At 38.9% G+C, this 13,270-nt stretch overlaps 1 protein-coding gene across 3 annotated transcripts in view; it reads left to right on the top strand.

The window, feature by feature from the left end:
- LOC149169165 (callose synthase 3-like) overlaps window positions 1-13,270 on the top strand; it is a 425,897-nt gene that overhangs the window by 372,646 nt on the left and 39,981 nt on the right. The window lies entirely within an intron of this gene.

Below are 13,270 nucleotides of genomic sequence, written 5' to 3'. Positions count from 1 at the left end.
GATGAACGATGGTTGCGTTAGTAGACAGGGATCGGGAAACAAACTTCTTGTCACTTAACACGTCGGGCCAGAGGCTTATACCTGGCAGTTTTGTTAAGTTCGATTACCTATCGAGTCTGGCTACTCTTACTAGGGTCACGTGGTGAAGTGGACCCTGCCCAGAGGTCTTCTGCTCGACAGATTTTGTAACCACCTTTTTCCCCATCAAGTCGGGCTTGAGTGAACGAGCTCATGTGGCGAAGTGGACCCCACCCAGAGGTTTATACCGGAGGTATAAAAAGTGGCAACTAAAATTGTAGTGGGCTTACGTGTTAAGGGAAGTGAGCGGGCTTACGTGACAGGGCTCACATGACGTTGGCGACAGAGTATACAGGTGAGTCAACCCGGAAGAATTGTAAACGTGCAAAATATAAAAGGACTGAGACGAGCGTTGGGAATTGGTCACAGCATTGGTCATGTGATATTGGGGTTGAGGTGTTATTCCTTGATCTTAGCTCTGGTGGCTATTCGTATAAAGAAAAGGGGCTTGGACTGGCATGTTGTTGGAAAGGAATTGCAAGGCTTAAGTGGAAAAAAACCACCATAGTCAGAATTTAATAAAGGGGCCAACTTATGGTTCAATATTAGGGCATATGTTTATTGGTTTGTGTTAATGGATTGGGAATATAAAATGGAATGAATGTATAGACCCTTTCAACTCCTCCCACTGTTATATTCATTCAAAACTCTATCTTATCCTTTACAATCCTCCTTGTATAATTTTAAAATAAAGGGATTTATATTCTGTAACGCAATTATAAATAGGATTGAAGGAAGCGCCTTTTGAGGATAGTTTGGGCACTGTGGGGTTTGGAACCAGGGCTTTTAGCAGGCTCAAAATTGGGCTTGCATCACAAGGTCATCTCTGTATATATACAAATGTGTGTGTGAGAGAGAGAGAGGAATAATCAAAAGAAAAGTACTTGTGCACTGTGAGTTGATGCTACCAAGAAGCTAGCAAATATTCGTTGTGCTTAAACATAAATATTTGTTAAAAAGGAAACACTCACAATTCTCATACTATGTTATAGAGATCAAGGTCACAATATGTGTAGTAATTGGCTACATTTATTGGCAACATTTCACCTATCATCCCCAAGCCAATAATATAAGTGATAATTATATATTTTGAAATTATCATAATAATTTTGTAATTATCGTTCTATCTGTGTCAATCCCACCTAATGATTGGATTCTTGATCTTTCAACCCTAATTTTCCAAAAATAATTTAGGGGATTGAGCTCTAAGGATACTATGACCATATTCCATCAAGAAAACAAAGGGAAATCCACTTTTTTGGTTGCCACGATTCATCCTAAGTTGCACTGAAACAAATATGGGAATGAATACAGATACAAGGTTTGAAATGGATACGACAAATTTTGAAAAAATCTGGATACGATATGGCAAGGAAACAATATATATATATATGTGTGTGTGTGTGTGTGTGTGTTTGTGTGTTGAAATGTGTAACTAGGTTCGGTCTTCATAATGACTAATGTAATCATGATTTTATGTATTTGATGAAAAGAGAAAAAGATATTTTATTATTATTATTTTGTAGCATGGGTTTCATGCTCAAGGTTATTTTATTTATAGCTCAATCACCTATTGAGTGTTTCTAGGGCTTGTCATTGAGTCAACAAGTCAATTGAGTCATTGTCATGTATGGAAGACCCTCTTGGGCTTATTGTATCAAGTCAAAGAAAATTCTTGTAAAGTCAAAAGTGTCATAAAGACCCTTCAAGACCTTGTCAACAAGCAGCAACAAGTCAACCTCCTAGAGAAGACATGTTGGCCTATTAAGGGTATCCAATAAGCCTATATATAAGATGGAAGTCGACCCCATTTGAGATCAATCATTCAAGCACACAAGATGTTTGTACAAGCACTAAAAGAATCAACGAAGGAGAGGAGAATAAGAAGAGGAGGAATCAAACTTTTTTCTGGGCTACTTTCCCTCACACGTGCGAAATAATTAGGGCATCTATGACTGCAATAAGGCCGAGTTTTAGAGTTGTCAATAAGTCACTATTTGGTGTCAAGAGCCTTACAATACAAGCCAACTTGTCTAGAAAGAGAAGGCACATCAAGCGAAGAGAGGAGAAGGTCATTTCAGCATTAAGTCCACCCACACGTGCGAAACTGCAAGAGTTACAAGCAAGCTGAAATTCCAGTCCTGATGTGGCAACCGAATATCTGAAGTTGTGGCTGAAAACTAAAGTTGGTAAGCAAGTTTTACTGGCGTTGACTTTATAAAAGAGAAGCTCAACAAAGGAAGGTTTGACTAGGTTTTGGAGGGGTCTTTGACAAGGGTCTTAGGTCTTGGAATTCGTCATTTGAACATTCTATAAGAAGAGAAGACTTCTTGTGGGTTTTCCTCTCAGGAAGAGGTTTTGGCCCTGTCCTGCACCCTACATTTTGTGTCCTCTTGTCTCATTGATCTTCATAGTTTGGTAGTTGTTTGATGATAAGAACACTAATTATAATCAAGTGAAAGAAGAAGCTAATCAAGTTAAGTAAAAATACATCACAAGCAGTTATCAAAGTAAGAGAAATCACCTAATCTAGTTGCCCCTAGATTTCTCAACATGGTATTAAAGCTAAGTTGACAAGACAAAGAGAGGCAACTTGAAGAATTAGATCATCCAATTGAAGAAGAATACACAAGGACCAAGCATAAGGAGATCATCAAGAAGGACTAATCTTGAAGGAAGGAACTAAGGAACATCAAGGAGGACTACCCATCTCATCCCAACTTCCAAGGATCATACCATCTAGAAGCAACAACACCTTGAAGAAGAAAAAAAGACTTCAAAGGACCTCACCTCCAAGGAAGAAGGAATTGAAGCATCTTAAGAAGACTCCATCCAAAGGAAGAATACATCATCATCAAAGGAATCTAGGCAATCTCCCTCATCAAGGATCACTCTTCAAGCAATCTTTGAAGACACCTCTCATCATTTAGAAGAAGAAGCATTGTCATCAAGAAGGCATCTTAAATTGTCAACAACAAAGGAGTAGTGGAATTCAACTTCATCAAGAAGACATCCATTGGAATATATCATCGTTAAGGAGGTATTTTCTTCTCATCAAGTAAGTATTTTATATTTATGTCTAAATTTACTATTAAAATGACTTCATTTTGCAAGGAGAGCAACAAATTGGTTGGATCATCAAACTACCTTGCATGGAAAAAGAGGAGAGATTTGATCCTCATAGAAAATGAAGTCATTGAATATGTCAAGGGTTCAATCTCCAAACCCTCTCAAGATCAAGCTCAATCACTCTCAAAGTACATGAAAGGGGAAGTAAGGGCTCAAAGTATCCTCGTAGAATCAATCAAGGTTTCACTCATCCCTTATGTAGCAAAAATGAAAACATCAAAAGAAATCTATGAAAAGTTGGTAGAATTGTTTTCTGTAAGCACTGTAGGAGAATTCATATCATAGAGATCATATGAGGGTTTCTCAAATAAGAGATCAACTACGAGAGCTAGGGGAAATAATGTCTGATAAAGAAATGACCAATGTTATGCTCAATGCGCTACCTGATGAATGGGGCAACTTTGTATCAAGTATCTATGGAAGGAAGCCACTCCATTCAGTGAACTTTGGTCATTATGCAAAATTGAAGAAACTACGTTAAAGGAAAAAAGCAATGTTGGATCAAATGAACGAGTTCAAGCATATGCTACCATGGCTAGGAGGAAAGGGAATTTTGGAAAGTTTGATCCTCAAAAAAAAAAAAAAGATTGACATGTCAAAGATCCAATGCTATGAATGTAATGAATATGGGCATTTTAAAAGGAATTTCCCTAAACTCAAGAAGGACAACAAGAAAAAGAAAGAAAGAAATGAAGCCCATATCACCGAAAACGTAGAAGAACCTGAAAATAAGAAGTCAAAGAAAGAAGTGGTAGATCTCCACTATTAAAAGGCTTGTCACTCACCTAGCCTATTGTTCAAGTACATAGAAGTTAACAAATCAAGAAGGAAGCATCACAAGTATGATAGGATGCATTGTAGCAGAAATAAAGATGACATCATCATAGAAGCATGGAAGGATAGCTGAAGTAGAAAGTCTACATAGTTGTAGCAGTCATCATGATAGAAAGAAAGTAGCTCATGGCATCTTCATTGGAAGCATATAAGTACAACTGAAGTGGCAGTATATATGGTTGGAAGAAAGTCATCTAGCAAGATAAAAAAGGTCATCATACATCATCATTATTAGAAAGGAGCATTTGCAGAATGAGGATCATCAAAAATCCTCCATCGGAATCTTCATTAGAAGGTTCACCTCTACTTGGAAGAAGCGTCTCGTCAATAGTCTACATTCCACCTTGTGTAGGATCCATTGTTTAGAAGAATGATGGTATGGTGACAAAGGAGTGCAGCCTGTTGAGTTGGTTGAAGTACTTTCATCTTCAAGCAAGAAAAGGAAGCTACTAGAAGGAAGTCTAGATGACCAAAATAATGAAAAAGTATGTATATATTTGATAAGATAAAGTCATGTCATCATATAGTTGTAGATAACGAGATTGAATGCTCTGTCTCATGAGCATGATCGAAGAAGAAGGATCTCTTCCATTAGAATGATGCATGAAGTCATGTAGACAATGTGCCTTGAACTCTTCTACATATTGATAAGATGAAATCAACATAATATGACCTAATATGGAATATGAGGTGGTTGACAATCATGGTTCCTATGTTGAAAGAACCATGTAAAGAAGATCACGAGGAAAGCAATATGTAAAAAAGATGAAAGAAGAGCTCGTGGGAAGATGCATCTATAAGATAATATAAGTGATCAACATATGATATCTAGAAGGATTAGCTATGACATGTCCACAAAGAAGGTATGAAGACCCTAATATGTATGATGGAAAAGGAAAACCTTGGTAATATGTATCTTGGAGATGGATTCATACATATGCAAGATGTTGATGATGCAAGAAGTTGATGTCATGACGAAAGGCCATCATAAAAAGGTAACTTTAATTTATGCTCATTTTGATTTTTGAGAAATCATCTGGTTGGATTGAAACAAGACTACCGAAAGAAAGTTGTAGATGTCACCTACAACTAGTATGTAATATTTGAAATAGAAATTTTACAGAGATAATCAAAGACGTGCACAGAAATAACAACACAATAAATTTCAGCAAACACCCATGAACAGAAAAATGCTTTGGAACACCCAAAATGGCCAATTTTATTATAAATAAACTATTGAAGTACAATAAAATTGGAAGGAGTGCACCTGGGCTTGCTCAAGGCAAGCTACAAGCCCCAGGTGATCAATCTCCCAATGCCCAACTGCTGCAATAGTTTGTCCCTGCAGAACTCTGCGTTGCCCCAGTTTTTCAGCACTATTGGCTGACTTGGCAACCTAATTTGGCCCCTCACAAATGCCTAGAAAATTCTGTAAATTTGGGGATGTGATCCTTGTCAAAAACCCAGAAAAACTGAGAAAGGTTTTTCTCTAGTTTTGACCTAGAAAAACTGAACAACGAGAGTAACAATGAATAATCAAATGTCAAAAAGCCCCTAAAAAGAGAGCCTCACCTCCAATTTATAGTTAGGCATCCCTCATGCTCCTTGTGGGATCCACCCATCAAATTACCTCTCTCACCCAATTCGAATTCCTCCAAGGGGTGCGTATTTCCTTGGAGTAGCCCCCACTCTCCACTTTCCATCGAATTTTGTGGCTTTTCTAATGCTTGGGGGTGGCACCTTTATAAATTTTCCTTTTCACCCACTTTTCCTAAATTTATATGCCAAATATTTATTAACTGCCCAAAATTGCAAAATTGAGAATTCCCTTTGCAAAATTATTAATTGGGGACATTACAGTCCTCCCCACCAAAAATTGTTTGTCCTCAAGCAATGCCTGAACAAGCACCCCCTCTATCAGCGTACCCAAATGGCTACTGCAAACGATATCAGGGTCCCAAATGTGCCACTAAGTCATCCTTGCCCCCAAAATTATCCTTTCATGAAGGAGTCCCTAGATACTAGGACCCCAAGCTGTCCTGGTCAACGTGAAGCACCCGTTGCTCCACTCATTGTCCAAACTAGTATAAGCACCTGAAGCCCTCTGCATACCATCAGTAAAGAAAGCAACACAATCATATAAATCCCTCACTGTCTCCTTGTGTAGATGCTCTGTTGAGTCATCCATCTCATGTACTCGAAGGGTGGGCACTCGAAGATACAATCCAACTCCTGTGGAAATAAATCCTTGCCCACACAAGCTTCCCTTGAACTCCCCCTGTTGGTCATCCCTCCATGTTGGTGAAGTCCTGTTGATTTCTAGTAGCATCGGATGTGCTCTAAGCCTCAAATTTTGCTGGGAGGCTTGGAGACATGTATTCCAGAATACCCATAAATTGTTTGGAAATTCCACTCAAAGATAGTTTTATTAAAATAACTAATTATTTTTAATGGATGCTTAAGTCTAAACTTAGGAAATTAAAATAATTAAAGGGTATTAATTAAACTGAGGGTGAAACTTTTAGAAGAAGACGAGGATCAAGCCAAAATGATCTAAGCCATTGATTAGAATCTAATCTCGGTCGTTGATTGATCAACGAGAGGATTATAAGAAGAGGCTTGATGGGCATTTGGAAAACACAGCGAGTGAGAGATCAAGAGATCAATTTTTGAAGAGAGTAGCGCAACAATTATCGGAGAAGAGATCAAAGTGATTTCTTGCAGTGAGGGGCAAGGATAGTTTCTGGAGGAAGTTTTCCTACAAGGCAGAGAGGGAAGAAAGACGTCCAAAGAGGGTGACACAAGGCCACGTAGAGCTACTTTGTGTCAATGCAGAGCTTCAGAGGGAGTTCGAAATTCTACTAAGGAACAGTTGGGATCTAGTATCGGAGCTAGGGTGTGAGACCGGGAGGACAGAAGGTCGATGTTTCCAGCTAGTAGAGGATAATAGGAGGTGCAGTGCAGTCCCAACAGCAGTGACGTAGTGACTATGTGGGTGTGTCGCAGTACTGCGCAAAGACTGCACAGAGGTAGTGTAGAGTCTCATCTCTAGTGTAAATCAGTGTCGAATCTTCCAGTGACATGGTGAGATCATCTCACTACTTTTTGTCTAGTCAGATCTCTGTATAGGATTGCCAGTTTGGGCATCCAAAGAATTATACTCAGAAATTACTGCTTAATAATACAAACCCTCAGTTGTTGCACCAATTTTCCCACATTGGGTTTTTCCGGGGACATTGGTCCAAAAACAACGATGTCACTTGTGTGTGTTATTTCTTTCTTGCTCAGATTCTTGTTTCTGCATATTATTTAAAGTTGTGAAGGTTGTAGTTGTATTTACTTCGATATTTACAGTAGAACACAGTAAATAACTTGCATGGATTAACAAGTAGGAGAAGTAATATCAGTTTGCTGCAGTAGTGATTCGAGGATTCTCAAATTTTCACAAGTCCCCAGTGCCAATAAAGAATCACTAAAATCCAATGAAAGGTCAGAATGATCTCCCCCTGTCAAACACAGCTCACCCCTAAAGGTAGTTGAACCGTCAAGTATTGTGATGCTAGGGTCCCAAGCCCATCGCAGGAAGAAACTGTTCTGTAGACTCTGGGATACTCTAGTCATGACTAATTGTCTAACATGCTTGTACCAGAGCCTCATCTCCTGCAACTCTCGGCCATAATATATGTGATGATCGAGGCTATGCCCAACCTGCCAAGGGGACTCAACAATGCTCGCGCCTATCACTCCATGGTTGACCCCAATCCTAAACAACCTCCTGCCTCGCTATATGATGAAGACCTCGGTGATCCCCCATGTGTTAACCTGATAATGAACTAGATCACTGATTATCCCAATCGTACTCACTAAGTAATGGAGTGTCCCCCACGTCAATTGGATCCCTGGTTCCCATAACCATACTAGAGGTCCACACCTCATGGGTTGTCACTGCGTAGCACTACGACTTGCTAGAGCCCATCTGGTCCTCATCTCTAACCCCTGTATGGATACCATAGGTGGACCCCAAGTATCACGAATTTGTCCCAAGCATGTTAATCTTCCATGCTCTTGCCAAACCATGCAGTGAAATCCGCTATCCCAACTCTTGATGATACACCTGGACATTGCTCGAAGTTTGGGTACCCTCCTGTAGACAAAGTCTACCATCCACTGTCCCTCAAACTCCTGTAATGCCTCAGAGTATCTCACCAGAAGTGCATCATACAATGCCCTCGCAATCAACAACCCAAGTGTGATCTTAGAGATGAATGTATACCACCCCTGTAGAATATCACCTCATCTCCAATCCCGTGGCTTCCAACTCGTCTACCGTCCCTGCTCCTCCATCAGGGAATCCGTATCGTGCCCCTAATGCACTGAATCCCATAGGGTCGTTTCAAGAAAGTCTCCCAGGTCTTGTTATCCACAATGTAGGCCTCGATAGTGTTGATTTTGGGTAGCATTGGATGTGCTCTAGTTCTGAAATTTTGTGGAGGGACTAGAACACATGAGATCTCCAAGACCCAGAAATCATTTGGAGAAATTCCACCCAGATGAGGAGTTATTAAAATAATTAATATTTTTAATGGGTTCCTAAGTCTAAACTGAGGAAAATAAAAATATTAATGGGTATTAATAAAGATATGGGTGAGAAGCTTCTAAGAGACGAGGATCAAGTCTGTTTAAATCTTAGTCATTGATTAGAGACTTAATCTCGGTCATTGATTCATCAATAGGAAAAGTATAAGAGAAGACTTGAGAGTCATTTGGAGATACACCGGGCAAATACTCAGTAACCGAAGGGAAATCGATTCTCAAGGAGGAGTTCGATCTCAGAGGGAGAATTGTAGGGTGAAGGAAGAGGAGGGTTTCAGCATCAGTCTGAGACTGAGGAGGAGGTGATGTAGTGCCTCAGAGAGATAGTGCAGAGGGAGAGCTCTGAGAGACAGCATGTGAAAATTTCTAATCGAAATTCTATCACTGCAGCAACTGATTTATTTCACCTACTTATTATTCTCAATAAGTTATTTACGAAATTCCTTCAACAAATATTAAAATAAATTCTACTGCAGTTATCACACAATTACCCAGAGAAAGAAAAATACATGCACAAGAATCAATCACATCGACACAGTTATTTTTGGACAATTGTCCCCGGAAAAACCCAATGCGGGAAAATCGGTGCAGTGGATGAGGGCTTTATTAATCTTCAGCAGCAATTGCTTTTACAAGGAATGATTTTACAAAGAAATTGAAATAAAACACCTGATACTTTCCCTCTGAGACTACTGACACTTTGGAGACCCTGCTCCCACTTCTGCGTCACCCCTGTGTCACTCTGATTGACCCATCGTGGCTCTGAGTGGCTCTGCGTCTCTCCTCTGAACTGCATCTCCCTTTTTACATTGTCATCCATTGACCCTACATTACCTCCTCCTTGATCATTACCTGCTGCTGAAGCCCTCCTCTTCCTCCACCCTGCAACTCCCTCTGAAATCGATCTCCTCTTCCTTGAGAATCAAAGTTCCTTGAGATATTGAGTATCTGTCGGTGTGTCTCCAAATGACCCTCAAGTCTTCTCTTATACTTTTTCTGTTCATGAATCAACAGTCGAGATTAAGCCCCTAATCAATGACTATGATTAAAACAGACTTGATCCTTGTCTCTTAGAAGCTTCTCATCCTTATCTTTATTAATACCCATTAATATTTTTATTTTCCTAAGTTTAGACTTAGGAACCCATTAAAAATATTAATTATTCTAATAACTCCTCATCTGGATGGAATTTCTCAAAGCAATTTATGGGTCTTGGAGATCTAATGTGCCTTAGCCTCTCCTCCAAATTTCAAGGCTAGAGCACACCCAATGCTACCAAAAATCAACACAGCGTAGGCAGGGACAAGATCTCACACAGTTCTCACGCAGATGATGCAGGGGTGACACAATCCTCACGCAGATGATGCAGGGGTGACGCAGTGAAGGATAAAGGGTCTCTATGGTGTCAGAATTCCTCCTAGTTGAGGAGGAAAATTATCACAGGTGTTTTCTTGAAGGTTTCTCTATGTACTGCAAAATTATTTCTTGTAAAGAGATTGTTGCTAAAGAATAATAAATAAACCCTCATCTATTGCACCAGTTTTCTCGCATTGGCTTTTTTCAGGGACAATTGTCCAAAAATTACTATGTTGATGTGATTGATTCTTATGCTTGTATATCGTTGTTATTTTTCTCTATGCTATTATGTGATAACTGCAGTAGAATTTATTTTAATGTTTGTTGAAGGGTTTTGTAAACAACTTATTATGAGAAATAAGTAGGAGAAATAAATCAATTATTGCAATAGAATTTCGTGTCAGAAATTCTAACATGGTATCAAAGCAAAGATCAGGCAACAGAGAATCTGCTATGAGTCAGGAGCATGATGTCGGGGCATCAACTCAGAAGGACCCACGTAGATCTCCAGAGGGAGAAGAGAGCATGAGGAACATGGATCAGGATTATTGTATGTTAGCTTCCAGACTGGAAGAAGAAGTCGCTTTCTTAGCGAATTCTACCTCCTTTGAGGTTTGGTATATAGATAGTGGAGCTTCCTGGCACATGACAGGAATACGAGAATGTTTTTCGAATTATCAGGAAGAAAGGATGAACTTCCAGATCACAATGGGAAATAAGTCAAAATGTAGCCCCGTAGGAAGAGGTATCGTAGTATTTCAAACATAAGCAGGGGATCGGCTTCGAGCAACCACTGTGCTGCTACATGTGCCGAGATTGGGGATGAACTTACTCTTTGTATCTCAGCTTCAAAACAAGGGCTATGATGTTTTCTTCATTAAGGAGAAAGTATATGTCAAACACCCGAGTTGGAAAAAGAAGGCCCAGATTGGAGTCAAAAGTAACAGGCTGTATAGATTACAGCTAGAATCTCCAATGGCACTGATAGGCAGCAGTGGGGAAAAATATTTGAATGAACTATGGCACAGGAGGATGGGACACTTACACCATGGGGCTCTAAGAATTCTCGGGAGAACAGTATCAGGAGTTCCAAAGTTGAGTACTGAACGAGATGATCTATGCATTTTCCAGAAGCAACAATAGGGCTAAGAGTGTTCTGGGATTGATACACTCAGATATCTGCGAACCCATGTCCACAAGAGCTCTTAGTGGTGCTGAGTACTTCGACACCTTCATTGATGACCATTCTAGAAAGACTTGGATCTACTTTCTAAACACCAAGGTTGAGGGTTTTGGTCAATTCAAAGAGTTCAAGGCTCTAGTTGAGAATTTGACAAGAAAGAAGATAAAGGTATTGCGCTCAGACAATGGTGGAGAATACATCGACAAGGACTTCACTGATTTTGGCATCAGAAGAGAGTGGACAACCCCCTATAATCCGAAGCAGAATGGAGTAGCAGAAAGGAAAAACAGGACTATTGTTGAAGCAACCAGGGAGATGTTGTATGATTAGGACATGCCCAAGTTTCTATGGGCAGAAGCATGCAACACAACAATGTATGTCCAGAACAAGATTCTTCACAGGGTGTTGACCACTACGTGTCAACTACCCATAGCAGTACACCCCCTTTTTTTGCAAAAGGGATAGCGTTTAATCGACATGTCCGTGCCATTCGACAGTCATCGTCGACCCAATCATGTTATGTTGTAAACCTAGTCTGCATGTGTAAATTGTAAATAATCTTAGCAGATCTAAGTCATGTAGGTAAATTGCCTAGGCAAACCTAATTTTCTAGTGATAATCTACATTCCGGAAGGTTTTTGTCTCACCGATCCATGATCGGCAGAGTTTTCCTTCAGCCTAACCCCAAAGCCGGAATGAATTTTGTCATTAGAATCTTAGGGGAATCCTAGTGTGCTTCGAGTCTATGTAAAAGTAATTTGGAAATAATCGTAATTATTTGGTTAGGTTATTTCAAATTGCTTGATTTGCTAGATTATATTTGTGTCGCAAAACTGGGTGGTCTATGTCAAATGGGTTTTCCCCCTTGAGATGGAAAATTGTAAAAGTCCTGATATAAAGTGTCTTTGAGGGTTAGAAAATGTTTTATCCCCTCATAAGTCCTAAGTCCTAAGTCCTAGGTGATTTTTCCAAAGGCTAAGTTCGAGGATCCAAAAATAAAAAATAAAAAACAATAAGATAATAAAAAGATATAAATAATAAATAAATAATAATAAAAAATTAAAAAAATCAAAAAATTAAAAAATTAATAAAAATTAATAAAAATTAAAAAATAAAATAATAAAATAATAATAAGTCAAAGTTTTGAGAAAATAAATGCAAAGTTTTAATTTTTTAATATATTAAAATGCATTTAAAATTTCGACGGATGAGATTGAAAGGGATATTGATCCTCATCGACGGTCAATATTATTTTGACATGGATCACTCGAACTAGCCGTTGGGAAATTTTCCTTTAAATAGGCTGTCAGGGGTCATCTGAGATTTGATCGGAGAGTCTGGTGCTAAAGAAAGCTCTCTTGTAGTCATTTTTTGTGCAATAAAGAAAGACTTTGGGGTTAAAAATCTCGCTGGTGTTACTCTTCTGAAAGTGCTGTAAGATGATTTATTTTGTTGCATAATTTTATTTTCAGCCATTGATTTTAGCTTGATGAAGATTGATTTAGGCACAGGTGTCTTGTCTGATCTTTGGGGTTTGAATGATAGTTTAATTTCTGAAATATAATGGCAGGTATCTCCAATCGATCTAAATTTCTTTGTTGATTTCTCCCTCTATGTTAATGGTTGATTTAAGCTGTGCAGGATATCTTTAGTTTTGAGTTTACCGGGCATTAGGGGAAGTTCTCTGCCGAACCAGCCAACTCTCGGATTGCGTTTTCTGAAAGAGCCCAGCCAGTTTTGATCCCAGGCTTATCATTTGAAATTTTTTCTATGAATGCATGAAGAGTTTTCTGAAGTACTTCACATTAAATTTAAAATTCTGAAAATATTTTTGTGGCATATTGACAAATCTGGCTATTTTAGAGCCTGCAGTTTGTGAATATTGTAATTATTTAGTTAGGGTTTTCAGTTTCGTTTCTTGCACATATTATTTCTGGGTTTTATGTTTTTGCCATTGCAGCCTGCAGGCACAGATTTTGAAAATTTTTCAGGGTTTCTATCAGGGAAATCTGGAGCAAGAAGGGTTTTAAAAAAATTAATTAAGTTTTTGGAATACAGTTTCAGTTTCTATGCTGCTCGTGGCTTCAATATTATTGC

Source organism: Pinus tabuliformis, chromosome 4_2, assembly GCF_031772625.1.
Source record: "Pinus tabuliformis cultivar Carrire ecotype Pingquan chromosome 4_2, CPIR1, whole genome shotgun sequence".
NCBI classification, from domain to species: Eukaryota; Viridiplantae; Streptophyta; class Pinopsida; order Pinales; family Pinaceae; genus Pinus; species Pinus tabuliformis.
This window is presented reverse-complemented; position numbering and strand designations above follow the sequence as displayed.